Source organism: Sapajus apella, unplaced genomic scaffold (assembly GCF_009761245.1).
Source record: "Sapajus apella isolate SASKATOON/1434 unplaced genomic scaffold, GSC_monkey_1.0 scaffold72, whole genome shotgun sequence".
Classification (NCBI taxonomy): Eukaryota; Metazoa; Chordata; class Mammalia; order Primates; family Cebidae; genus Sapajus; species Sapajus apella.
In genome coordinates this window covers 5,780,134-5,807,707 of record NW_022437012.1, presented here as the reverse complement: position 1 = coordinate 5,807,707, position 27,574 = coordinate 5,780,134, and the positions used below count along the sequence as shown (strand labels likewise).

Sequence of the window (27,574 nt, the reverse complement as noted above, 5' to 3'; positions counted from 1 at the left end):
CTCCATTTTATAGAAATATGCAAGTGTACTCGACCTCTCTAATGTATAAGCCTTTGAACTTTTTTCAAGGTTTAGCAATTACAAACAATGCCTTCATGGTTAACCTTATTTATATTTTTGAAGTTGAATTATTAAGGAAAAACCCTAGACATTCATTTCTTGAGTCCAAGGTGAATGCATACATAATTTTATTTATATTGTCAAACTCGCCCTTATAAATGTTGTACCTACATTCACAATAGCAGTGTTTGAGAGTGCCAGTTTCCCTTGAGCTTTGCCATGAAAATGTGTTGTCATACTTTTAAATTTTCGTTAATATGAAAGGTAAGAAATAATAGTTAAGTGGCTCATGCCAGCAATCCCAGCACTTCGGGAGGCTGAGGCGGGTGGACCACCTGAGGTCAGGTGTTTGACACCAGCCTGGCCAACCCAGTCTCTACTAAAATTACAAAAAAATTACATGGGCATGGTGGTGGATACCTCCCTCCTTCCCTCCCTCATATATTAGTCCCCAGTTTCAATTGTTGCCATTTTTTAAATATCCCTGAGTGGATACTTGTTTAGCTCCCTCTTATAAGTGAGAACATGTTTTCTGATCCTGTGTTAATTCACTTACGATAATTGTTGCCAACATCTTTAATCAGATATGCAATGTGTAGAAATATGCTAGGAATAGAAGCACACTGAATATGGACATTGATGTGGTGTCATTTTGTTCTCTCTTAATCACAAGGAGCCTGTCTAAGAGAATACAGTTATCTTTTGTTTCAAAATGACTTGTAGAGTTGTTGTTTCTTGTTTTTTGTTGTTGTTGTTTTTTTTTTTTTTAATCTGGTTTTAGAAAAAAAATATGTGGTCATTATGGAAGACATAAAAGTGGAGAGAATTTTAAAAGAACAAAATTGCCCATAGTCTCAAAACCCCAAATCCATCCCTTGAAGCATTTTTATTATACTTTCCTCCAATATCTTATGTGTGTATGTGTGTGTGTGTGTGCGCGTGTGTGTTTTACAAAGTAATATTATGCACTCCCAAAGGGAAAATAAAGCAAACCATTTCACTTTTCCAAACTAAATTGTTATTGACCATTTTTCTATTGAACAATTATATCACTAAATTTAAATACAAAGTATTTTACCCAGCTATTGTCTGAAGAAAGCAAAGTTGTGTCATTACAGTGTTGTATATTGTACTCTTTTAAAAGCTTGATATATTTACAGATCAAAAGCATGTAACAGCACACCTGGGTTGCTATAGAGATCTCTAAATTTTATCAAGATTAAAAAATACTTCAACAATAAATGCATTTTTATAAGTATGCTAAAGACTTAGCATAACTTAAACAACACCCACAAACATGGGTTTTTTTTGCATCAGTATTCTGGGAAAAATACAGGTGCAAGGTATTATATGCCTTTTAAATAGCTTCATTTTCTAAACTTATGTCTTTTTTTCTTCTGATACATCATTTCCATTCACTTATTTTTGACTTTAGAATTGTCAGTGAAAAAGTTATGCTCTTCAAACTCTTGAAATATGGCCTGCCAAACTGATAGTGTGAAGTGTGGAGAAAAGTAATATATATACCTACATTGCACACATGTACATATACATACATGTATATATGAACATATGTAAACACAGACATGTTATATTTACATAAATGTTTTTTATATTTGTTTCTTCTCTATGTATGTGCTTACAAACAGAGCACCAGCATGAAGATTCTTAAAATATACATAGGACAGAATCAAGGTCATCTGCCCTAGATAAGAGTCATCATGCATATTCATAGCTCTGAAATTATGTGATAGTTTAGGGAGGATATTTCTGTAGTGACCTTTAACCTTAATGTCAGGGTATTGATTTGACAAGCATCTCTAAAAATCCATCACTTAATAATAAAAGCAAAGTTTAACATTATTTTTTTTTAAAAACCCCAAACTTTAAAAAGCTTTGGGGTAGGCCAGGCACGATAGCTCATGCCTGTAATCCCAGCACTTTGGGGAGCCGAGGTGAGCAGATCATCTGAGGTCAGAAGTTCAAGACTAGCCTGACCAACACGGTGAAACCCCATCTCTACTAAAAAGACAAAAAATTAGCTGGTGTGGTGGTGCACTCCTACAATCCCAGCTACTCAGGAGGCTGAGACAGGAGAATTGCTTGAACCCAGGAGCCAGAGATTGCAGTGAGCTGAGATCACGCCATTGTTCTCCAGCCTGGGCAACAGGAGTGAAAATCTGTCTAAAAAAAAAAAAAAAAAAAGCTTTGGGGTAACTCTATGAGAAATACCTGACTTTTGTAGGCCATGACTACAGAATTTCATGTTAGCAGTGGCAGAAAAGAGAGTGCAGATGGGGTTGAGCTTAGGTTCCCATCTGCGATAGCAACTTGCAGCAGATACATGGCTTATTGGTTCAGCTATTTTCTAAATGCTGAGATAGAGTCTTGAAAAGGAGCAAACACCAAACTCATGGTCCTTTAAGCAGAATTTATCAACTGGATTCAAAAGAAGCAAAAACATTAGCATGTTGAAATAATATGCAGGTAGAGCCTGAGAAAACCTATTAATATCAAGTAGGAAATAGAACAATCAGAGCATGGTATAGTGATGTTAATGAACAAAGATATAAAAGGAGAATCATAAATTCTTACTGCTGAAGTACTAGGCCTGTAGGACAAACAGGCTGCATGAAGCCTAGGCTACCTGGGATTTTTTTTTTTTCTTGAGACACAGTCTCGCTCCATCACCCAGTCTGCAGTGCAGTGGCACGATCTCGGCTCACTGCATCTTCCACCAGCTGAGCTTAAGTAATTCTTGTGCCTCAGCCAGACGAGTAGCTGGGATTACAGGTGTACAACAACATGCCCAGCTAATTTTTGTAGTTTTAGTAGAGACAGGGTTTGGCATATTAACCAGGCTGGTCTTGATCTCCTGACCTCAAGTGATCTGCCCGCCCCAGCCTCCCAAAGTACTGGGTTGACAGGTGTGAGTCACCATGCCTGGCCAGGTATTTTTAAACTTCTGGATTTCTAGTGTTATTCTCATCTTCATATTGCTCTATATGTATCTTTTGATAACTCCTCCCTTTACTTGAGCTGGCCTGGTTCTCTACACTTTGAACCATTGAAGCTTAACTTAAACCACGCTCTTTCTCACCACAGTCCCTGTGAGTTCTCTCAATTTTCTTGAGTTGTAAATTAATTCAGTCATCTGCCATCCATTCATCCATCTAATCCAAGAACCAATGTGTTACTTCATTCTTACCTCCTCTTCACTGACTTCCCCGCTTTCCCCATCTCCACTCTAGACCCTGTACTTCCATTTCATTTTTTGCATTAATTAGTGCTCTTCCTCCTTAATAGTATCCTCTCAGTATAGTAATATATCTTCCTTGAACTGCCATGAAATCTTGGAAACGATTTTTCTCCTACCAGTCTTGTTTCTTTATCATTCCCCATATTTTTTTCTGAGTAATTAATACGATACATAATAGGACTATTTGTTTTTTGGATTTTAAAGTTCTACCACAAGTCTCTCACAGTCTTAAAGTAAGTTCTCCATGGCTTGGTTCTCTCTACTTCAGCTTTAGCTCCTGGAACACTTCCTGCCCCATTACCTCGTATTCAACTACTTTCCCCATGTTTATATTCTCATGCACCTCCCTCTGGTTCTTCAACACTTAACTAAATGCTCATTTCTTTTTGCAACAATACTTTCTTAAACACTATCCGGAACCCTCTGTGCTTCCAAATCTATGCTACCTCTAACTAAGCACGTCTCATTGTCTGCTGAGTAAATATCTTAATTGGTCTTCCACTAAGCTGTCAGCTTGTTAAAAGCGAGGACTTTTTTATACTTAATTCAAAACCTGGAACAATGCCTGGAATATGCCAGTGACCAATGAATGTTTGTGAGATAAATTTACCTTGGGCATTGCAGCCCCTTAGATGTACATGACCTCCAGAGTCCTCTCACATTGTCCACTTGATCCATGATCCTCTGCAGCAGCATTGTCTATGGCGACTTGTTTACCTGCTATGCCAAACCCCGTGTGGCCAGCACTGTGCCCATGAGAATACATGGACACAGCTCAGAGATGCCTAGAAAGAATGCTCTGTAGAATAAGTTGAACTACTGCATGGTTCCTGAAGACTGGTTTTACTGAGATCATCATTTGCCCTTCAGTTTTGTTGTACAGCACCTTCAACATTACCTTCCTGTGACTGACCATGCATTTAGAAGAACTCTTCAGTTGCTGCTTTTTGTCTTTGCCCTGCTTTAAGAACAAAATCAGTTATTTTAGAAAGATATGTCTGATAGCAATAGGAAGGGCTGAACAGCTGTACCGAGTGCAGAGAAATAAGAGTCACCTCAGGCATCAAACTGTTCATAGTCAGATTGAGAGGAAGTCAATAAATAAACTTGCTCATACTTTACTGTATTTAGTTTTGATTTACTGGATAAAATATGTCTTTAAATGTCATAAGAAACCAGGTGTTGGGTAACATTTTAGAGTTTGAATTTGAAAAGGATTTCACGTGTGAGCAGCCAGTCTCCTTTGGAGACATTTCACAGGCACTATCATTAGTGTCAAGTGGAGCAGCCCAGGGGGGCCCCTTTACATTTACCATCTTTGTTCCTAAAAGATCAAACGTAGTTTTTCCTTGTACGTACAGAAGCTAGGAGCTTGCCACTTTCTCAGGAGGTGCTAGCTCTGTGGCTGAGTTCAATTTGTGTTCAAAACCGCCTGAAGCAGAATTTCATACACCACCAGCTCAGGATCTCACCCTTGCAATTATCCTGTTGAAAGACTGTGGCAGGCAGAATAGTGATTCCCCCAAAATGTTCACAACCCCCAGAACTTGTGAGTCTCCTATCTTTTATGGCAAAGGGGAGCTGAGGCTGGAAGTCAGTTGAGAGATAATCCTGTATTATCTAGGTGGGCCTAATGTAATCATATTGGCTCTTAAAAGCATAAGAGGAAAGAAGAAAAGTCATTCTAAGAGAAGTGATAAAGCTAGAGGAAGGGACAGATAAGCTCAAGAATGTGGGCAGCCTCTAGAAGCTGGGAAATACCTTCAGACACATTCACCAACGAAACATGGACTTCAGTCCTACAACTACTTGCAAAGAACTGAATTTTGTCAGTAATCTGAATAAACAAGGAGACGGATTTTTTTCCCTAGAGCCTCTAGAGGGCCTTCTCACTGACACCTTAATTTTATTCTGGTGAAACTCATGTTGAACTTGTAACCTACCAAACTATAAGATAATAAATTTGTATTGTTTGAAGCCACTAAGTTTGTGGTGATTTGTTACTGCAGCATGGAAAAGCAATACAGTGGTCTATAAAAAACATTGATCATCTTATCCTTGAGAGGGCCAAGTATATCTTAAAGAATATTGCAGTCTGGCTGGGCACGGTGGCTCATGCCTATAATCACAGCACTTTGGGAGGCCAAGGCAGGAGGATCATGAGGTCAGGAGTTTGAGAACAGCCTGGCCAAGACGGTGAAACTCCGTCTCTACTGAAAATACAAAAATTAGCTGGGCATGGTGGCAGGCACTGGTAATCCCAGCTATTCAGGGGGCTGAGGCAGGAGAAATGCTTGAACCTGGGAGGAGGAGGTTGCAGTGAGCTGAGATCACACCACTGCACTCCAGCCTGGGAGACAGAGCAAGACTCCATCTCAAAACAAAAACAAAACAAAACCAAAAAACAGAATATTGCAAACTAACTGACAAGAAAAAATAAAAATAAATGGAAATTTCAACACTGATGAAAGAACAAGACAGTATTTTGAGACAGTAATTGGTTGAGTGGTATATAACAATGCATGATAAATTGGCAAATGAAATCTGCTAAGTTTTGAGCAAAGTCTTAATGTAAGAGTTAGAAAGAAATTAGTCTCAGTTTCCTGATCTCAGGTATATTTTAGAAGCTAAGCACAGAGTTGGTAGATAGTCTTATGAACACTGCTTTATTTAAGAGAAAATGATATATCATTAGGTTGAATATTTCATGATACTGATATATAGAGATTCCAGTTGAATTTGTCAGAAAAATGGCAAGAAGGAGACCGCATAAAAACCAAACTTTAATGTGCAAGTTGGAGGATCTGAAAAGGGATCAAATGGAGAGGCTTTCCAGGAGAGAACAAATTGGTGAGCATTTCAGAGTTGACAATGTCTACATTATCTCCTGAGACATCAAGGTCAATGCACCTGTGCTGAAAGTCACCCACAAAACTGAAGTCTGTCCTCCCACTCCAGGCCCACACTTACTCACAGGCATAACTCCCTTACCTCAGCAGTGGGCAATACATAATTTCTGAAAATGAGACAATACAGAGTAATCTCTCACTCATCTTTCTTTGATCTAACAGACACCAGCCTGGGTTGTAAGAAATTTAGGGAAAGGATGCGCTATTATTTTTGTTTTCAACTCTTCTCAATCTGGGACAAAATGAAGGCCACTGAAAGGCAGGAGAAATACTCAGATTATTACTCTTTTCCAGCCAAATACAGGAGTATTGAGGGAACAAGGAGATAACAAAGATGCTTTTAGAATAGCTCTTAATGCTCTCTCTCTTCCTAAACGGATATGGCCAAGGCTGAGAAGGGAACCATACATATCAGAAATGGTCCCTCAAAGTGCCCCAGCTGCTCATTGACTCCCAGGCCTGAAGATAGCCAGTCTAGAGGCAGATGCTGCATCTAATATCTCTTCCTGCCTAAGGTTCCATAGAGTCCAGTTCCTGTGGAAAGCCATATAGGGCAATAAAATGAGTAGGATCCTCTTAGTAAGAAATTATGGGTAGAATTTCTGCCTTCGTGTTTGTAAATAAGGGGACTTCATGTGAATTACCTAACCTCTCTGGACTTTATTGTAAATGACACTGATGATATTAATGGTGCCTCTCTCAGAGTAAGCATTTACGGATTTTTATGTGATTTTTAGTGAGATAAATCTTCAGCGAAATGTGAATTATAAAATGTTAGTATTCTTGTAGTTACTATTATTGTATTAATTTTCTAGAGCTTCTATAACAAAGTACCATCCCTTGGGTGGCTTAAACAGCAAAAGCTTATTTCCTTAATGTTCTGGAGGGTGAAAGTTTAAGGTCAAGGTGTCCACAGGGTTGGTGTCTTCTGAAGCCTTTCTCTTTGGGTTGTATATGGCCGTATTCTCCTTATATCATCACATGATGTTCCCTTTGTGTAGATACATGTCCAAGTTTCCTCCTATGAGAACACCCAGGCACACTGGATTAGAGCTCACGCTAATTATTTCATTTTAATTTACTTTTCTCTTTAAAGACCCTTTATCTAAATGCAGTCACATTCTGAAATACTACTGGCTGTTAGGACTTCAGCATATAAAATTCTAGGGGGATACAATTCAGCTCATAACATTATTACAATTATTATTATTAATTACAGTTCAGTGGTTAAAATAATACTTTGCATAATGACAGTCATAGCTTTATTTAAAAACTGAATACCTAGTTCAGGTTCCTTTGAGGCTTTACAATCACAAAGTCACTACTTCTCAGAAACAACAGCAAGCTGGCAGCCTGGCTCCACTGCCTCTTCTTTGTTCAAATGGCCATCGAAACCAGTGCCTTGGCCTCTGTGGGCTTTGCCACCTTTAACATGAAACTTTCTCTTCATAATACGGACTCATTTTTTGTGCATCATAATGGAGTTGTTTGAACTGTAGAAGTTGACTCCAATGACAAAATAAATATGAAAAATAGCAACTTTCTGTAGTAACTCTAAATTTCCTTCTGGGAAAACACACAAACATACATGTGTGCACACACACATACATACAATCCCCCACACCTCCAACTGCTAAAATTTTCATGCCTAATTGGTATTTTATGTATAACCATTTAAGCTGCTTTCTTCTATTATGGCTTCCCTCCTACCAGGCACAGAAACTGTACAGGATATTTAGGGAGAAGGGCTGTATTCCACACTTCCAGTAGTCCCAGTTGTATGCAGTCCTCCAAGAAGCAAAGACATGGACAGTGAGTAACATTTATCCTGGGGAAACTGATCAAGAAAGAGAAGCCACCTGGATAAAACAAGTCAAGGAAATTTGCCTACTCAGTACCACGATTTGGGATGCTAATCATTACAAAAGCAGGTTTTATTGGTCCATTTAATTTGATTTAGAAATCTCCCTAAAGGATTTGGGGATTTTGCAGACCTAAGGCACTCACACACAAAGTAAAGTTGGATTTTACTGTATTAGTTGTCCCTATGGAATCAGTTCATCAAGGCTGCTAATAACTAAAGCAGTGGCTTTCAAACTTTAATGTCTTTAAGAATTATCTGGAGAGCTTGTTAAAATGCCACAGGCTCAAGAAATTCTGATTCATTCAGTCCTGAGTGGGATCTGGAAATCCACACAGTATCAAGCCCTCTTCCTCACCCCAGGTGATTTAAATTTTTCTAACAAACACTTATATAGTGTTTATTATATGTCAGACACTGTTATAAGCATTTTATAAATGTTAACTTATTTAAAGTCAAAAATTTACATTTTGTTATCCTTTTTTTTTTTTTTTTTTTTGAGATATGTGTGCCTTTACTAGCTAAGGCACTACTTGAGGGGGGTGAAGCAGAAATAGGTGGCTCCGATGCCTGGCCGGCCGTGCTTCATGGGCTTATAGGTGATGGAGAGCTCGCCCAGATAGTGGTTGGTCATCTCTGGCTTGATCTCCACCTGGTTGAAGGTCTTGCTGTTGTAGACGCCCACCATCTCCGGCAGGATGATCATGTCCTGCAGGTGTGTCTTCACCACTTCCGGCTTCTGCAAGGGCGGCGCCTCCTTCTTGTCCTTGCGCAGGCGCTTCAGCAGCGAGCGCTGTTGCGCTTCACGCCGGGGTTCAGCCGCCGCCGCTGGCACGCACTGTACGGCCTCATTAGCTGTTCGTAGGACAAGTCCAGCAGCTGGCCCAGGTCCACGCCATGGTAGGTGAACTTGCTGAACGTCCGCTTCTTTATCTGCTCTACCTCTGCCATCTAGGAGAGCAAGGGAGACGGAGTTGTTTATCCAAGGGCAGTCTAACAAGTGGCAGAGCTGGGGTTTGAGTTCAGGCAGTGTCGTTCCAGGCCACCTTATTTTGATGCACATTCTCTACCAGCATACTTTGAGAAACATCGCTGTAAGGAATATTCATACAGATGTAACAACTTCCCCTGTAAAGCAAATGCTTCCTGTCAATTATGGATACCTCTCTCTACTGAAAACCTCCTTTGTGCTAAGCACTCTGGTAGACAGACAAGTTTTTTATTTTTTATTTTTTTAAGTATTACAAAGTAAGTGTGAAAAAAATTCTAAATTAGCCTTAGTTAACCCATTTGGGTCTCTCTGTGGCCTAATGGTGGACCTAACTCATATAGAAGAAGGAAAGCCAATGTTTCTGTTCTTCCAAATGCTCAAACTGCTGTTTAATACACCCTGGCTCCATCCAGTGCAGAACTTATGAACTTATGCCCCTATGCCCCTATGGTTTTTTCTTTTTCTTTTAAAAAAAGTATGCGTTTGAAAACAGTTTGAAATTTACAGATCTATTTAAAGACTACGAGCAGTATAAAAGACCTTCATATACATGTCACCCAGAATCACCGACTGTTAACATTTTACCCCATTAGGTCCAGCCTTTGCACACACTCTCAGTTTCTCTCTGTCCACATGACATATACACAGGTTTTTCAAATTAACTTTAATTTTTGTTTTAAGTTTCAGGGTACTATGTACAGGATGTGCAGGTTCATTACACATGTAAATATGTGCCATAGTGGTTTGCTGCACCTATCAACCCATTACCTAGTTTAAGACCAGCATGCATTAACTATTTTTCTTAATGCTCTCCCTGGCAGGCCCCAGTGTGTGTTATTCCCCTCCCTGTGTCCATGTGTTCTCATTGTTCAGCTCCCACTTGTAAGTGAGACCATGTGGTGTTTGGTTTTCTGTTCCTGCATTAGTTTGCTGAAGATAAAGGCTTTTAGCTCTATTCATATCCCTGCAAAGGACATGATCTTATTCCTTAATATGGCTGCATAATATTCCATAGTATATACACAATTTTTTTTAACCATTAGTACCATTAGCATTTTCTTATGGGGGAAGTGTTGGTACTTTGTCCAAGATAAAAATAATAAATGAAAAAGTTGGTTAGAATGTAATATATCTACTTGTCAGCAATCATTTTAGCAGTTTTAGAAACCCTGTAACTGGAAATATTTACCCAGAATCAGTTATTTCATCACATCATTTAATTTCCAATTGATCATTATAATCAACATTATTATAACTGTTTTTATTGAGCACTTGTTATGGGCAAAAAAATTTTTGCATTATCTTATTAATCCACCCAACATTATAATATTATAATAATCTTCTCTGTCCCTGTAACTATAATTCTTCCCGTCCTCCTTTTCACTTATGCTCCTGTAGCCACTCTGGCTTCCTTGTGGATCTATGAGCATTCCAGGCACATTTCGGTCTCATGACCTTTGCAGCTGCTTGTCTATCTACTGGAATATCCATAAATGAATTCTCTCACTTTCTTCAGTGATTCACTCAAATATCAGCACGTTAGTGAAACCTTCCTTTTCCATATTTAAAATTTCAACACTTCCCTAATATTTTCTTTCCTCCTTCATGTTGCCTAAATCCCATCTAACATATGTCAGTTACATTTTTTCTCCCTTAAACATTAGTTCAAGAGGCCAAGATATTTTTCTATTTGGTGCATTCCTGTTTACCAACTCAGAGAAGTGCGTCATACATACTGAGGTCCTCTTTAAATATTTGTTGAATAAGTGTCCATTGTTAAAATACAGAAAAGGAAGCCTAGAGAGGTTATATCACTTAGCCAAAGACAAGTTTCTGGAAAGTGTCAAAGCAAATATGGTATCAGGAAATTGCTTGTAGAGCCTAAATTCTCAATACATCTAGTCAGCTGGGAGAAATGTGAGGAACATAATTTAGAGTTTTACATCCTAGGGCTTCCATGTTTTTGGTGGAAAAGCTGAATGCACACACTTAATGGCTCTGATTTTTGTGGTCACTTGTGCCCAGCTTAACCACAGGAAATAATTTGACTCCATAAGAGTAAGTGATTTTGGTGGTAGTACGATAGACATGCCTCCCATTTGCAAATATATTTGCTATTTTCCTCATACTTTTCCATACATTATTTCATTTTGCTTCATAATGGGACAGTCAATCAGGGTTCATTATTACCTTTGTGTGGATGAGGAAGTGGAAGCTCATTTCCGTTAGTGATTTTCTCAAGGTCATACAGCAAAAATATGGTTGTATCAGAACTACAGGCAAGGTTCCCCATCTCTGACATGATTTTTTACTAACAGTTTTCTTGCTCAGCCACTTGTGCTACTATATTATACAAAATACATCTCCTAAAAAAATTGATGCTGGCCCTATAAAATTGTAGGTATGGTAAGAACAGTAGTCTCAGTGGTATCTACAAATTCCTATATTACTTGGTTGATTTTACTCAGCAGTACCAAACGGTAGGAAGTTGAGCAAGACCCTCTGGTCATTTGGAGACAGACGTTTAACAGTAAATTGAGCCTGAATCTTATAGTTCCCAAACTTGGCTTCCTGAGTGACCAAGCAGAGATGGAATTTAAGGAAGAAGCAGCTTCCCTGTAAATTCCATCATTGTGGTCACCACAAATTACAAATACTTATAACTGAAATATATATCTAGAGACATTACCAGTGGCAACTCCATATGGGTCTGTAGCAACTCTATTCTTGCTTTCTCTGAGGAAAGAATTTAGCTGAGAGACAGAAGGTAGAGTGAGAGACTAAGGAAGTTTTAGAGTAGGAGTGTAAGTTTATTAAGTTTTAGAGCAGGAACAAAAGGAAGTAAAGTATACTTGGAAGAGGGCCAGGCAGGTACCTTGAGAGATCCAAGTGCCCCACCTGACCCTTGACTTGGGGTTTTACAATAATTCATTGGTATGGTTTCACGGTTTCTGTTTCTTCTCCCCTGATTCTTCCTTGGAGCAGGCTGTCTGCATGCACAGTGGCCTGCCAGCACGTGGGAGGGACTGCATATGCAATGTGCTTACTGAAGTTGTGCACATGCTCACTTGAGGTGTTTTTCCCCTTACCAGTCAAGTGTTGCAAGAAGGTCATATACCAGTTAAACTCTTCCATTTTGCCTGTTAGTGTACATGCTTGAGCTCCACTCGCCCAACTCCTGTGATCTTATCAGGAAGCTGCTGATCACCAGCTTCAAGTGTTTCTATTTGGAGACTGCCTTTCCCTGGCACCAGCCACAACAAATTATTATTTTAGAGCAAGTTTAACATCTGCCTGACCATTTACTAATGGTCACCTGACATTCCTGGGAGCGACGCTCTCTTGCCCTGCTCATGTCTGCCTAGATACCTACTCTAACAGATATATTCAGTCCAGTAAAATAATAGATTTGTTGTCATTGTCAGTCACAATGAGTTGTTTTATATTTCCAAGCAGTTTTTAACTTCATTATGTCTCTTAAGAGCAGTGAACATATTTAACTTTCGTTTTAAATAACCCAGTAATATTAGTATAAGTAATAATCTCCTTAATTATCACATTCCAAAAAAAAATTCTCAGAGTTGTCAATGGCTTATTTAATATCTTGCAGTTAATATCACTTACTTTCTTGAATGCAAGTCTGTGCTCTTGTCACCACACTGCAGTGGGGCCGGAGAAATATCTGGCATATACTAGGTACTCAGTTGACATCAGCTTTCTCTTTCTAATTCTCTCTTCCCTGTAATTATTTTATCATCTTGCAGCTTTGTGAGATGATTGGATATTTTAATCTCCATTTTGATGAATAAGAAACTGAAGCTCAGAAAGCTTTTGTAATTGATCCCAAGAAGTGGAATTTAAATCCAACAAACAAAGAGAAACTAGTGTACTGAATATTTGCATTAGGTTTTATATGTTCTAGGTCACATTTCAAAGTTGCCTTTCTGTTAGACTTCACGATTGTCAGGACTGCTAGGAAAGAAGTTTCTTGATGGTCCTTTTAGAATTATTTGTATTCAGAATTCTTTGGTTCTATTTCAACTATTTACTGTTGCACAACAAATCTATATCTAAGGTTAGTAGCATAAAACAACAGGATTGCATTATATGTCATGGTTTTCCTGTGTTAGAAATTTGAATAAGGAGATTATTGTCTTCCAGTGGATATTCACAGAGATTATTTGATAGTGTTTAGTTGCAAATGTGCTGGTCTGGAAGGCCCAAGAAGGCCTCTTGGTGCTTTGGAAACGATAGGACCTTAGAGAAAATGGTGACTGGTTGAGATGGCTAGGAGGCTAGGTTTACCCAGGACTGTTGATCAAATGCCACACGTGGCCTTTACAATATGATGGTTTCAAAGTGGTTGGATTTCTTACATAGTATCTCAGGGCTCCCATAGAGAGTTTTCCAAGAGACAGGAAGCTGGTAGTGGAGCAAAATTAGTAACACCACTTCCACTGATCAAAGTAGTCCATATTCTACTGATCAAAGTAGTCACATACCCATTCAGATTCAAAGGAAAGAAGGAAAGTGGTATAGACACAACCTCTCAGTGAGAAAACATCACCAAACTTGTGGTCATTTTCAATAATCACATTTTGTGTGGTTCTACTCTATGAGGATAAGCATGATGGCATCTGACCTGGTCGCAGTCTGAGCTGTACAGTACAGTTTGGGGGTGGTGAAATGTGGAGTGATGAGCATTATAAGATGCTGCTTGCCTCTGAGAAGAAGGATTTCCCTAGGCAAAAAGTGGAAGGTAGTTAAAGTTGATCTTTGCTGTTCTGTGTGCTATTAATCTTGAGGTGAAGGTTTTGGGAAACTGAATTCTGTTCTAGCAACCAATGCCTGCCATCACCATATCTACTAGGTTTCCTAAGACAATGTTTCTCAAGTTGCTACAATTCTGTATCATGTTGACCATTTTTACCATATCAGGGTCCTTCTTGTAGCATTTTTTTAACTTCTTTTTCTAACTTAATTGACTCCATTTTATTTAAGTTTTAAGATAAATGTTCATCACTATTATATATAGAAAGCTATTATCACTTGTCATAAGTAGAGATACTTCTGAAAATAAAAATGAGAACTATATAGTGTTATTCAATTCTAGCAAAAGACATGCAATCTTTTGCTAAAAGGGAAGAATAGGAAGAATTAGACATTGAAGACATGCTATCACCAAATGAAGACATTTCTCTTGGCTTAAAAAGACTTGAAAAAATAAATGGAAAAGGAATAACTTACTCAGCATGCAAATCGAGGTTACACAATGATCTGCCTGAATAGCATGTAACATCGTCTCTTATGCCTGTAATAGTATGGAGTATTTGGGGAATGTATTAGCTAGATTGTGCTATGTAGAAACCACCTCAAATCCTAGCGGTATAAAATAATCATTTGGTTGCTAACCAATATGTGGGCCAGCAGTTCTGGCACAGTTCAGCTGAGACAGCTCCTTTCTGCTCCATGCTGTTATCTGAGCTCATAATATAAAGTTGAGCAGGCCCAAATAGTGTGGCTGAACAAGGAAACGGTTGGCCTCTTGAGATATCTGGACATTTTTCACCATGTGATCTTTTGTCCTGAAGGGGGCTAGTGCAGCCTTGCTCACACAGTGGTAGCCATCAAAGTGGGCAAGAATTTGGGCCAGAACATACGTTACTCCCATCACATTCTATTGGTGAAAAGAAGTCACCACACCAGCCCAGATTCAGTGAGTGGAGCAATAGATTTCACCTTGTAATGGCAGTGGGAACAAATAATTATGGCCATGTTTTTCTCATAAAGCCTCTCATTTGGGGAGGCATATATTTGCAATTGTATAGCTTTGACTTAAAGCTTGGAACTGGGCCAGATCATATATAAGCTACACAAACTACTTTTGTTTCTCTGTCTTAAGACCTAGGAAAACATTTCTCAAGATGCACTTCATGAAGAATTGTTGTTTAGTGAGGTGTTACTAAGTATTCTGGAAACAAACATCCAAATACAAGGCTTCTAATATTTTAGGGAATGCTGTAAAATATAATTCATTTTAAAATTCACAGTGTTCATGTGATTGTATCAAATAAATTGAGTAAACCAGTTTTATTCGGTGTCTCAGACTAACTCCAGAACACTTTGATCATAGACCTTCCAAGTTCCATTTAACAAATATTTGTTACATGCTTTGTTCCAAGTCCTCTGTTAGACCTTGGGACTAGATCAGTAAGCAAAGCACATGCAGACCCTTTTCTCAAAGATCATACAATGTGGTAGGCAAGTCCAACCCAGATGGCCGTACAACTACAATGGTTGCACCAAGAATACATATATTAGGAAGAAAACATACTGAATATTGTACAGATGACCCTTGAGCAACACAGGTTTCAGCTGTTTGGGTCCACTTGTGTATGGATTTTTTTCAATCAATATTTTGGAAAATTTTTTTTGGAGATTTGTAACAATTTGAAAAAACATGCAGATGAACCTAAAAAATTAAGCATGTCATGAATGTATAAAATGTGTGTAGATACTAGGCTGGGCACGGTGGCTCTTGCCTATAATTCCAGCACTTTTAGGGTGGGACACCTGAGGTCAGGTGTTCGAGACCAGCCTGGCCAATATTGCAAAACCCCGTCTCTACTAAAAATACAAAAATTAGCCAGGCATGGTAGTGTGCACCTATATCCCAGCTACTTGGGAGGCTGAGGCAGAAGAATTCCTTGAATCCCAGGGGCAGAGGTTGCAGTGAGCCGAGATCACACCACTTCACTCCAGCCTGGGTAAAAGAACTAAACTCTGTCTCCAAAAAAAAAAAAAAAAAAAAAAATATGTGTAGATACTAATCTAATACAAAGTACATGCATCTATTATAAAAAGTTGACACTTATCGAAACTTATCCACCCAAAGATTTGCAGATCATACATGGTACAATTCAGTCAAGAGAAATATAAACAAAAATAAATATGCAGCTGGGCGCAGTGGCTCATGCCTGTAATCCCAGCACTTTGGGAGGCCGAGGCAGGTGGATCACCTGAGGTCAAGAGTTCAAGACCGTCCTGGCCAACATGGTGAAATCCCATCTCTACTAAAAATAAAAAAAAATTAGCTGAGCATGGCGGCGTGTGCCTGTAATCCCAGCTACTCAGGTGGCTGATGCAGGAGAATTGCTTGAGCCTGGGAGGCGGAGATTGCAGTGAGCCAGGATTGCACCATTGTACTCCATTCTGGGTGACAGAGCAATACTCTGTCTAAATAAAAAAGAGATGAAACATTCAATCATAATTGCATAAAATTTACTGTAGTAAGTACTACTGTAATAATTTTGTAGCTCCCTCCTGTTGCTATTTGGTAATCTTAAGTGTTGAGAATACCTACTTGAAACTCTGCATGGTGCTGATAATCTCCACGTGAGCAGTTAATTTTTCTGGTAAATTGTATATTGCAGTAAGAAGTGATCTCTCCCAGTTCTCATGTATTTATTATTGTGTTTAATGCATACGTAAGCATTGAATAACACCATGAAACCCATGTAAAATTCTACTTGTGATGCTCAGAGTGCTCCCAAGAAGCAAAGACATGTCATTGAAAAAAAAACTTAAATTGCTTGATATAGACATCTGCATCTGCTGCCATTTTAAATAATTTATCATGAACGGACAATGTGAACTCATGTTACTGATATATATAAAACAGTAATGTAAACATATGATTTTCTTCATAACATTTTTTCTAGTTTATCGTAAGAATACAGTATATAAACATATCACATTCAAAATATGTGTTAATTGACTATGTTATTGGTTAAGGATTCCAGTTAACAGTAGGCTATTAGCAGTTAAGATTTTAGAGAGTCAAAAGTTATGTGTGGATTTTTGACTGCATGGGAGGTTAGCACCTCTAATCATCATGTTGTTCAAGAGTCAACGGTATAATTATGTAATATTTGGAGGTCTAATTTAGTTAGGAGGAAGTAGCTAGATGAAAGTATAAGCCACAGGCCACATGTAATGTCAAAAAATAAGATAGGGACATTGTTTTGGAAAATGTTGCATTTCCTGTGCTGTCCCATATAGTAGCTACTAGTCATAAGTGGCTATGTAAATGTAAATTTGTTAAAAATTTAAGTAAATATAAAAATTCAGGGCTTCCTTTGAATGAGTTATGTTTCATATACCCAGTAGCTATAAGTCATTGGTGCTACTATAATATTACAGAATAAAACCCTTTCATTTTTACAGAATGTTCTATTAGAAAGCATTTATCTACAGCAGAGGTGAGCAAACTATATTGGTCATTGGGCAAATCCAGCCTGTGGCTCGTTTTTGTACAACCTGCAAACAAAAAAGAAAGAAGGGAGGTAGGGATTAGGGACAAGAAGGAGAGAAAAAAGAAGTAAGAGAGAAAGGGAAAAGGAAGAAAGGAAGGGGGAAAGAAGAGAAAGATGGAGGAAGAAAGAAAGAAGAATGTAGCTAAGACCCTACATAGCCTGCAAAAACTAAAATATTTACTGTCCATCCCTTCACAGAAAAAGTTTGATGACCTTTTCTAGAGCCATGCTTTTCTTCTTGCTTGTCCTTCCAATGCAATATTGTGGGCTTGTGTTTGCTGCCTGCTTAGAAAGCTACCTTTGGTGCTGTATGGTGACCAGCAAAGCAATCATGCCTCCTTTCCATGGCATAGAGTTGTTGCTGAGCAGCAGCTGTCCAGGCTAGGGATTACAATTCTGAGCCATGGCATCTAGTGGAGCCATGAGAATAGTTCTTACTAATGGTAGATAAACAAAAGCAATGGGTGTCATTTTGGGTTCCAGGTGGTTAAATACTGGTTGCATGGCCCTTCACAATCTCTGTCCTCTCATGCCTTTGTCTGCCAGTTGAAAGATGCTTTGTTTAAGAAAATAAGATATTTTACAGTTTACACTATGCAATCTGATGAACAGTTGTCAGCCTTAAAAACACATACCCATTAATTTTTATTGTGTCCCATTTGCTATAATTATATCAAAAATACATATGCTGGCAAAGTTATAGTAGCAATAATCTTATTATGGAGTAACTATTATATGGGCCTGTATGTGATAGAAATTAGTAGTTAAGAAATAATAGTCATTTGCAGGTTCTGAGAGCAAAATATTGCTTGTCAGATTTATTCAGGGATATTTTCTGAGTCCCAAAAGTAGGTCTGAGCTAAGAAGTAAACTAATCAGCTTAGGATTTCTATTAACTGAAATTCCAAAGGTCTTAATATTAATAAATTATAATGATTAAGCCAAATATAATTTTAGTTGCAGGAATGGGTAATCCAAATAATGGCATGCTGAAGATATATAATAGAATAAAACACATGCAGTACTAAAAAATAAATAAACATATAAAAGTAGGTTTTATTTAGTCAATTTATCAAGATTACGGTTTACTTTTGCTAATTGTAGTACTTTTCATGTGCAAAACACTGCAGTTTCTTATATGTGATGTCACTTAGCCTCATATTGAATAAAAAAGGTAAATAAATCAAGATTATCAAGTTTTCTTCCTTCCTCTTTCACTTCCTTTCCCTTTTCCTTTTTCTTCAAATAAATAAAGATGCTATGCAGTAAAGTAGCTTGCTCACAGTTATGTGAGCTTTCCTATACTCCGTTGGTATCTTCCCTATCATTTCCATTTTCTCTTCAATTGGTAAGCCCTTTAATTCGTTTTTAGTTTATATTTCTAGTTTAGTGTGGAAATCTAACTATCCATGTCCCCATTTCCTCACACAAAAGGCAGCACTGTATACATAGTTCTGTACCAATTTTTTTTGATTATTTTCTGTTTAACATATATCCTGAAAATTACCATAGCAATGTATAAAGATACATTTAAGCTTTTTTATAATCACATGATAATCCAATGTGAGAATATAATATAGTTTATATAACTTGTCCCTTTTGATGTTTATTTGGGTGTGTTTCTAGTCATTTGTTCTTAAAAATAATATCAAAGTCTGGGTGTGGTGGCTCATGCCTATAATCTGAGCATTTTCGGAGGCCAAGGCAGGTGGATCACCTGAGATCAGGAGTTCAAGACCAGCCTGGCCAACATGGCGATACCCTGTCTCTACTAAAAAAAATACAAAAATTAGCTGAGCACGGTGGTGCATGCCTGTAATCCCCGCAAGTAGGAGGGTCTGAGGCAGGAGAATTGCATGAACCTGGAGGTAGAGGTTTCAGTGAGCTGAGATCACATCATTGCACTCCAGCCTGGGCAACAGAGCAAGACTCCATCTCAATGATGATAATAATAATTATTATTATATCAAAAAACTTAGAAAAGATGACAGCAAATATTCTTAGAAAACCCTAGAATGTATGACAAAATACCATTGTCTGACATTCATATTTGGCTACATGCTTTTGAAAAGACTCTGAGATGTCAGATTACTGAGTCAAAAGGCAAATGCTTGTACAATTTTGTTCAAAAAATGCCTAATTACACTCTATGATTTTTTTTTTTCTGTATTTCCTTTCCAACAGTAATGGAAAAAAATGCCTGTCTTTCCACAGGATCACCATGTTTCCCAAGACAGGATTTTGGCTGTTTTCTTGTGGGAATAAAATGCTACTCAGTGTGATGCTTTTTGTTTTGTTTTTTTTTTGTTTGTTTGTTTTTTCCATTTTACTTGTTTGCCAATCCTATTGGTTATACAAAAACTATACAACTATTTTTAAGTTCGTATTCTCCCTAATTACAGTAGCATTGTATTCTTATTTGCATTTTAGTTGCACCGTTCTCATTATAAGGAACTTGAGTGTCTTTTCATATGTTTAAAACTTTAAAAAATTTTAGTTTAACACTTTTTAAAATTTTTATTTTAAAAATTTTAATTGACTGAATATATTCTAAGTATATAATGTGTTGATTTGATATATATATGTAATGTGCACTAATTACCCCAGTCAAATTCACACATTCATTAGCACCCATGCTGCACATTAGGTCTCCAGGATTTGTTTATTTTATAACTGAAAACTTATAACCTTTGACCAACATTGTCCTTTTTTCTCCTCCTTAGCCTCTGGTAAACACCATTCTACTCTCTGCTTCTATGAATTTGACCTTTTAAGATTCCACATATAAGTGAGATTATACAGTGTTTGTCTTTCCATGTCAGGCTTATTTCATTTAACATAATATTCTCCAGTTCATCAATGTTGTCAAAATAAAATCAGTATCTTGAAGATATACTTCATGCACCCCCATGGTCTTTGCAATCCAATTTTTATTGCAGCATTGTTAATAATAGCCAGGATACAGAAACAACCTTAGTGTCCATTGATGGGTGAATAGCTAAATAAAATGTGGTCTATTTATATACAATAACATTATTCATCCATAAGAAAGAATGAAATCCTGCCACTTGTGACGTAAAGACATTTTAATGTCTTTCTATAAACTGATCACATGTTGTGTCCATTTTTCCTTCAGCTTGCTCGTTTTATTCTTCTCCATTCTTTGAAGCTGTAAATGTTAGGTATATTGTTTTTATCAGTGATAGAATTTAAAGTATCTGAGATAAAAGTTACAATTATTATTCTAAGATCCAGAACACAAATAGTTGTTGCAGTTGGTCATATTTTGCTGAGGTCTTTTTGGCATGTAAAGTATTATACTTTTAAAACATTTATGTAAAAAAAGTCTATTGATCTTTTCCATTAATGCTTTTGGAAAAGGAACATATCATCTCTAGGTATATAAATAAACTGCCTTTCTTTAATACTTGAATAATTTCTGCTTATTTGTATCTCTGACCCATTGGATATTTCTTATGGTATGCATGTAAGGAATATTTACAGGCTTTTAAAAACTTTTATGTTTGGTTATCCAGTTCCTTGTATGCCATGTATTTAAAAGTTAACCTTTTCATTAATGACTTTGAAAAGCACATTTTTCATGTATTCCTATAGCATACCTTTCCTTTTAGTGTTTCTCTTAAGTTTCAAAAATCACACTGTCTATGCATTTAATAAAATTTGTAATACAGAGGCTTCATAATGGCTTCAATATATGATGGAGTTGGTTTAACCTACCATGATGAAGAGGATACCTGTGGAACCTTCCTAAGAAATAGACAATGATCTTCCAAAGCAGGTGAAGCTTGGATACAGTGAGAGTCCCAAATAGCTACATACTTGTGGCATGTCACATGGAATCATGTGTTGGACATACAGGAAACAAAGTGTGCTTTTAAATATCAGTCCCACATCAAAAGATGCAAAGGCAAATGCTTTTAGTAGCAGAATTTGATTTGTAAGTGAGCTTTTTCTCCCAATCAGAGTGGGAATGAATTTCAGGAACTCCATATATATTTGTTGAACAAATGAATGAATAAAAGAATGAACTCCATGAAATAAAGGCAGGAATTTCCATACTCAAGTTTGAGCAATATTCTTCTACACAATAATAGTTAGGGTAAATAACATTACCAAAATATATTCAGATATGCCTAGACCATAAGAATGGCTCAGATTGGATTATACTGGAAAAATGTATGAATCTGATTATTGAATAAAATAAATTATTATTTGTAAAATGAAAAATTAGGAAAAGAGCCTTAGCAGTTGAGTATAAAATATTAAAGAGTATTCAAAATGACATAGGCATTCATTCATTTGACCAACCAATGTTCATTTCATGCCTACTACATAGCTAGCAAAAATCTGTGACAAACTACTTAAATGAACAGTGTCTGTACACTTAAGATAAAGCATTTCGTAACCATGAATGTCCTGCTTAAGTCCCTAAAACCATGAAATGTCACACCAACCCCAGCTTGTCTTGTAACAAATTGTTCTGGTAATCCATTCACCAAAATGCTCATTTTAATAGATACTGCATTTTTTTTATCAGTACATGCTTTAATGTTTTCTGAAATGTTTTAAGGATAAAGAAGAGAAGTAGTGGCTTTAAAAGAGTTAATGTTTACCCAGGTGGACAATCACAGTCTAAATGCTGATTAAAATGTAAGGTCAACTTGGAGGGAAAGAGCATGAGATCACTCACAGAACTCTGTTCAGATCCCTTCCTACTTTCTGTCAATAACTTCAATTGATGTAGAGAGGAATTTTTACAAATAAAACGTAAGAACAATTTAAATCTGGAAGAGCAAGTAATTACAGTGAATTGTAGAATCAATGCTCAGAATCAAAAGGCTGAAATGACACATCAATGCTAGCAAAATGAAATCTAACTGAAATCTAACAAATTGGCACTCCATGTTTTAAAAACATAAAGGTAACTGCGCAGGAGGTCATGGAATACTAAAGCTCAGAAACAAATGTTTAAGGAAAACTTTAACTTGCATTGACACTAAAATTCAAAGTATAAGTAATATCCTAAGACTGGCATTCATAATTGTGTAAATATTTTTCAGTATTACAATGGATGGTTTCTGCCAAATAACTCATCTAATAGACAGTCATGCATATCAGTATCTATAATTTCAGATATACACTTTTTTGGAATACCAGGTAGTGTAAAGTGTTAGGCCCTATATTGTTATCTTCATTCTCTAACCCTCTAACACTCTGGAGTACATTAAATCTTTTTATCTCCCTGCTTTTTGTTTCTCTCTCATTCTGACTTACTTACATTGGTTAACCACAGGAGCAGCAGAACATTGCAGTCAAAGATAAGAGTGAACCTGCTTTCCTTTTCATTCCTGATGGGCAAGGTGAGCATCCTAAACAACACAACTCCCCTGACCTTCTCCTCTTACCTACTCAAGGGGCTTGTCCTACTAAGGGGCACTGACAAATCACTGACATGAGGCAGATTGATTACTAGGAGAAAATATATGCAAATTTATTTAATGTGTATACATGGGAGCTTCAGAATAAGGACGCAACCCAACAATAAGATACAGAATTTATATTAATATCACCTTAGATGATAGAAAGAACGTGGACTCAGAGCATGCCCCAAAACAGATTTTAGTTGTAAGGCAGGTTTATAAGAAAGCGAAAGGAAGGGGTTTGACTGGCAAAGATAGTCTGGTTAGGTAGATGAAGCTTCCCTCAGAGAAAATAGATGGTAAATGTTGCCTTTTAGACTTTTAAAGGTGTCAGCCTCTCAATCTCTCCTAGGTCTTTGAAAGGTGTAGAAGAGGCCTAGGTATATTAATGGAAATTCTCTAGAGATGCAGATTTTTTCCGACAAAAGATAGCTTTGCAAGGCTACTTCTGTTTGCTGGCACTACAGCAGTCATTTTATGATATGTTAAATAAATATATTTTGGGATAAAATATTTTGATTTCTTTTGGTACCAACTTTGAAACATAAAATAATTTTAAAAAAAGCAAAGCTTTGGTAGATTGCTTTGGTAGAATTTGGATTAAAGGTTGTTAGACAAAAAAGTAGAACGTCAAATTGGTATATACAGAAAAGAACAAATTTAAACATACTGTTTAAATCTTCTTTAGTCTCTTAGTCATGAAAATATACCAGTTCAGTTAAACAACTCTGTCTCATTCTAAGAGGTAGCATTACAAATGGGCTTTGCCTTAAGATGTGATGCAGGCAGTCAGTTCTCTAATAAGGCATTTCTATGGAAACAGAAGAAAAACAAAAGTTAATGTCTGGAGTAGTCCCTCTCTAGACTAGCTTTTCTAAAGTCTCTAAGGTATCCTCCGATTGCAATGGCAACCTGACAGATTCTTCTGGATTGTAATTTGGACCAGGAGTTCAAGTGAACGTTCTGAGAAATCCACACATCAGCAGGGAGGCATGAAGGTTGTTTATGTATAAGTTGCTGTTATTTTTACTGATGTTTAAGTTGTCTAGCTTCAGTTTGCAGGGCTTTAAGAAAAGCACAGTTTTAATTTCTAGTGATTTCAAACCAGAAAATTGGAAGAAAAAATGGAAAATGAAAAATGTTAGTTTGGAGACTTGTAGTAAGTAAAGAATTCAGGATTCAGACCAAAATGTGGGGAAAAAAATGAAAACTCAAAACTAATGGACAAGGCTAGAATCTAATAATAGGTTTGCTACTCTCTCTTTTGAAACATAATTTCCCTCTCTCGATTCCCCCATTTTTTACAAATGAAATCATAGAGGGACCAATTTATTTGTAACATTAAGTTTTAGTCTTATTATGCCTAGCTTGATTAATTGCATAAAGTACAACAAGAATTATTGTCCATGTAGGCTTTTAAACATTGGCTTTCCTGGAAATTTTTTTTGTAAGGAATCTCAGATTGGACTTTTAAAACCTTTAAAGCCCAGCCAAGAATTTATCTGTGCCTCTAGATACCTATTATGAAGTGAGTAAGTTTCTCTCTTATTGAAGTACCCCAAAAAACTTGAGACTCTTGGGCCTGTCAGAAAGTGGCAGTCTTTACTTACCATAGGTCAGCGACACTGCAAAGGAACTGTGTAGAAAAGAGACAAATCTTTCCAAGGGGCTGTTATTGGCTCTGTAAAATCAATCTTTATTCCTCAAAGTATTCATATCTGAAGATATGCCCTTCTAGTTGAAGCCATGATAAAATAACTAGTATTCTAACTGCATCCTGTCAAAAGTGAAACAGATTCTTATTCAACTTATACAAATAACTACATTGCTATGAATTAAGAATACTTACAAATAGTTTACAAATTCTGGAGAAATCAGACAGAAGAAAATGTGCTTCAAATTTTGTTCACAAGAGTATACTTTACTCAATTGTTAAAAGCTATAAATAGCTCAAAAGAAAAAGTTTTCTTGAATCTGAAAAATGAAACATAATGTTTCAAACAAAAAAGTCATAAAAATTATTTCAGTATCTAATAGTCCAGTCCCATGCAATTAACTCCTGTTCTTTCTGATATTGGGCCAACAATCCTCATGATCGCTTCAGCTCTCCAATGAAAGCCCTGGAAGTTTTTTCTCTAGTCCAATGGTAAAATCCCCAAAATTATCAGAAACCTGCTTTCAAGCATGTCTATCAAGGCCCTCTCTATGAACTCCCCTAAAGAAGCAAGTTTTATACTCTAGCTGATGGTAAACCACATTTGGAGAAGGATCAAAGCAAAACAACTGTGGATGACAGAAGTCTTAGCACAGCCACGGTGAAAGACACCATTGACAAGGAAATTTGGTTACCTCTGTCGCATACAAAAATTTATCATAATAATTATAATTACTACTGATAGCACATACTAACACATATCATAATTATAGAAATTCCATACTATCTTGGAACACAAACTAATAACACATTTATACAAATATAACCCAAATATCGTTAAACACTATTTTATATTTTACAATGCTTTGTATATGATTTTAACGTACCAAATAAGCTGAATATGTCTTTCTTATACTTCAGGGGACCTAATATCTAAAAAGTTAATGAGATCAGAAAGACAGAATTTGAAATTTGATTTTGGAAAGTTTGTCAAATATCTATGATTTTAAATATCTGATATCAAAACTTAGGCAAATATTTTAGAAAGCAACAACATTTATGCTTTGAGAGGAGACTCGGTTTCTCAAACAATAAGACATAAAGATAGCATGAAGACAGCAGAATCTGTCTTTCTCTTCTCTTTTTTTGTAGTTTACTCGAGTTACAATAAAAATCTTTTGCCATCTCTTAATATTAACTGAAAACTTTGTCCAAAAGAGAAAAAAAAATTTACTTTTCAATAGCGTATTATTAATGCTAAAACTTATTTTAGTAAAATCTTATAAACAAGTGTATCCAATCTCAAACAGTTTGATCATATAGTAAGATTTTTATAGGCCTTTTACAAACTTTAATAATTTTCTATTAAATTGCAGATCAGTGCTCCAGGAAAATCATTATTTCAAAACAAGGGCCCAGATGCTGGCCCTGTATCAGTGTGCTTTTGATATTCATGTTTAATTTATAGAAAAAAATGAAATAATCCCCTTTAAATTTTAGACAACTTGATCACAAACAAAATTCCTTTTATAAGATTAATCTGCCAGAGCTTTCTATTACTTTTGTAAACCTTCAGATTTGTTCTAATATTTTACCTTAGGACAAATATTTACTTTCCTTTTCAGTTTTCTGTATCAATTTGGTTTTATCCATCATTTTTTTCTTTAATATGAAACAATTCTTAAAAACCTCTAAATGAGATGGAATTACTTTTCCTTTAATAAAAAACACATTTTTATGCCTTTTTATAACCTTTTTAGTAAAAATACGTCCTACTTTAGTATATCCTTTGTATATAAAATTGTTTTCTTTATATCTAGTAGTTTTAATTTTATTAGTCACAGTGTTGACTCTTACTAACTTGCTTATAGTGGAAAACCTAGAAGATAAGCAATTTCAATTATGTGTTAGATGCAGTGCCGAGAACAAAGGGCAGAGCTGCAGATAATGCCTTACCCTTTCCTGCATAGCCAGGAGGCATAGGTAGGACAAGAAGAACTCATGTCTATTTTTTTAGAGCCTAGAATCTAATAGTTATAAAATAAACAAGTCAAATAATTATCAGAAATATCACAGAAGCAGTTTATGACCTGAAAACACCTAGCAAAGGCAGTAGCTGACCTACCTGAGTAATTCAGACTGAATTTCTTTTTTTTTTTTAGCCATTTCTTGGACATTTTATTATTATTTTTGCCCTAGACTTTCCCACTTCTGACAGTTTCCAGCATTGGAGAATTTGAAGTAAAGCCCATGCATAATATCATTTCATCTGTAAACAGTTCATCTGCTAATATGTCAGTATAATTTTTTTTCATTTCAGTCTTTGGTTGGGTACAGGTAGTGTTTGGTTAAGTGGATACATTCTTTAGTGGCGATTTCTGAGATTTTGGTGCATCTATCACCCAGGCAGTGTACACTGTACCCAATATCTCTCGTCCTCTCCCACCCGTCCCCCAAGTCCCTGAAATCCATTATATCATTCTTTTGCCTTTACATCCTCATAGCTTAGCTCCCACTTATAAGAGAGAACATACCAATATTTGGTTTTCCTATTCCTGAGCTACTTTACTTAGAATAATGGCCTCCAGCTCCATCTAAGTTGCTGTGGAATACATTATTTCATTCCTTTTTATGTCTGAGTAGTGTTCCATGGTATGTATGTACTACATTTTCTTTATCCACTCATTGGTTGATGGGCACTTAGGTTGGTTCCCTATTGCAAATTTTGTTGCTATAAACATGTGTGTTGATGTGTCTTTTTCATATAATGACTTTTTTTCCGTTAGGTAAATACCCAGGAGTGGGATTGCTGGATCTAATGGTAGATCCACTTTTAGTTTTTTTGTTTTGTTTTGTTTGTATTTTTGGTTTTTTTTGGTTGCTTGTTTTTTTGTTTTGTTTTTATTGTATTTTAGGTTTTGGGGTATATGTGAAGACCATGCAAGGTTGTTTCATAGGTACACACATGGCACTGTGATTTGCTGCCTTCCTCCCCTTCACCTGTATCTGGCATTTCCCCCCATGCTATCTCTCTCCAACTCCCCACCCACCGCTGTACCTCCCCTATTTCCCCCCAACAGACCC

The 27,574-nt window shown here is 36.7% G+C and overlaps 1 protein-coding gene and 1 pseudogene across 3 annotated transcripts in view; one reads left to right on the top strand and one right to left on the bottom strand.

The window, feature by feature from the left end:
* DPP10 (dipeptidyl peptidase like 10) overlaps window positions 1–27,574 on the top strand; it is a 1,433,428-nt gene that overhangs the window by 1,159,048 nt on the left and 246,806 nt on the right. The window lies entirely within an intron of this gene.
* Window positions 7,578–9,759, bottom strand: LOC116531789 (annotated as a pseudogene).